At 33.0% G+C, this 1,701-nt stretch overlaps 1 long non-coding RNA gene and 4 other non-coding genes across 5 annotated transcripts; all 5 read left to right on the top strand.

Annotated features, from left to right (window-relative positions):
- Window positions 1–347: 347 nt before the first annotated feature.
- Window positions 348–1,002, top strand: LOC149577498 (uncharacterized). Its single transcript, XR_016363592.1, has 2 exons — window positions 348–567; window positions 701–1,002. It is a non-coding gene; the product is annotated as an uncharacterized LOC149577498 (long non-coding RNA).
- LOC149577501 (small nucleolar RNA Z199) lies at window positions 716–787 on the top strand. The gene has a single exon (XR_016358055.1). It is a non-coding gene; the product is annotated as a small nucleolar RNA Z199 (small nucleolar RNA).
- On the top strand, window positions 804–880 carry LOC149577500 (small nucleolar RNA SNORD18). Its single transcript, XR_016357439.1, has one exon. It is a non-coding gene; the product is annotated as a small nucleolar RNA SNORD18 (small nucleolar RNA).
- Window positions 909–987, top strand: LOC149577499 (small nucleolar RNA U54). The gene has a single exon (XR_016358049.1). It is a non-coding gene; the product is annotated as a small nucleolar RNA U54 (small nucleolar RNA).
- Window positions 1,003–1,348: 346 nt separating the features above from the next.
- LOC149577497 (small nucleolar RNA R64/Z200 family) lies at window positions 1,349–1,441 on the top strand. Its single transcript, XR_016358090.1, has one exon. It is a non-coding gene; the product is annotated as a small nucleolar RNA R64/Z200 family (small nucleolar RNA).
- The last annotated feature ends 260 nt before the right edge of the window (window positions 1,442–1,701 follow it).

Raw genomic sequence — 1,701 nt, 5'->3', positions numbered from 1 at the left:
ATAATTTTAATATTTAAAAAACAAAAAAAAAACATATCTAATAGACCCTTCAAAACAAAATTTTAACATATATCAATACAATATAACCTCTTTTTATATGAATACCCTCCATCTATACAAATTTACACTCCATCGATACAAATTTGAATCTAAAAAGTTACTAAGAACTTCCAAGTTGATAACGTTGAAGACCCTCATAAACGTTAGCATTAAAATGGTTATAAGTAGGAGCTTCTAAAAGATTCTCTCTTATATTTTATAAATAAAAATAAATAAATATATAATCTACAGTTTTTATTTTTCATCAAGTATGGAGCTCATAGAACATAGTCCATATTTAAAGATCTTTAAGGTTTTGGAGCTATCCTCATTTTTACGAATTAACAAACTAATCAATTCCATCCAAATTTAGGGTTAGGGCTAGGGCTCGAAGAAATAATTTATTTATGCCCTAGGGCTTCCAAATCTCTTTGACATTACAACAAGGTCTCCTCTGGGTGAAACGTCTGCATATTTTCAGCGGAGGACGAGTTCGCTATCGAAGCAAACCAAAATGGCGACTTGTTGGTGATTTCCTAAGCAGTTTAGGGCTTGTTTTTTTCTCTTTTCTTGTTGTTCAATCTTTTTATGTGTTTGCTCCACTTACTGTTCATGGTACATTCTGCAACTGAAGTCCTTGCCTCCTCGGGCAATTTTTCAGTTCGGATCTGAAGGTGATCAGATGAAGAAGAAATAACTGCAACAAAATGAGATTCAATGATTACTGTTATTTAAGTCTCTGATGATCTCTTCGTCCTTTTAGGGGAAAGTGATGAATGCAATTTGGTCCGTGTTTATGACTCATTCTGATTTTATATAATTGCATCATTTTTCTGATTCCCAACAGATAGTATCCAATTTTTGTTTTACGCTCGATGATTGTTTGCCCTAGGGCAATATACGCTATGCTAAGGTCTACTATGATGAAAGATCAATAAACTGAGAGCTCTTTTCTTAGGGTTACCTGTGTTCGGCTGCTTAACATTTATGAAGTTTGCATGTTAGTGTAGTTTATGGTGACTTTGCTAGGGTTTACTTCTCTTATTTCTATAAATTTGACTCCCGTTTTTAGTTGTGTTTGTGCTTTCATTCCGTTTTCTACTACAAATTTTCGGTACTTAATTTTCGAACTAAAGTATCTGTATATATTTTTGTTAGGGTATGTATGTTGTGTTTGGGGTATCGTCTTTCGTATGTTAATGTGGTATCTGGACTGTTTTTGTACCCCGAGTATTTAATGTATATCTTAGTGTTCTCTTTATTTTCTGGTTTAGTTCTGTTTGTTTCTGCTGGTGCATAGGTAACACCCGTTCTGCAATGAGGAATGTTATAGAAATTACACATGTTAGACTACTGAGATGGATATCTATCGATGAGTCAACTACTTTATTCTGAGCAGAACATGATATGAATTAGTTTTCTTTTTGTTGGTTTTTATTGACTGGGTTTGGTAAGTGTTTTAAATATTCAGGACTGTCATGAGTTGGGGGCATTGTCGATTTGGGTTTGATGAAATATCAGAAAGTTTTTTATATGAATTTTATAATGTAAGTATCGGAAGAAAGCTCTTTATATTGAAATTTATAATGATCTGTAGTGCAGCACTTTCCTTGTGTTTGTCATAAAGCTTTATATGTCAATGGCTCTTCTTTTCAAATGATG

This window comes from Cupressus sempervirens, chromosome 1 (genome assembly GCF_028749045.1).
Source record: "Cupressus sempervirens isolate cs-2001-9-10 chromosome 1, ASM2874904v1, whole genome shotgun sequence".
Classification (NCBI taxonomy): domain Eukaryota; kingdom Viridiplantae; phylum Streptophyta; class Pinopsida; order Cupressales; family Cupressaceae; genus Cupressus; species Cupressus sempervirens.
Note: the sequence above shows the minus strand (reverse complement) of the source record. Positions and strands in the feature narration are given on the sequence as shown.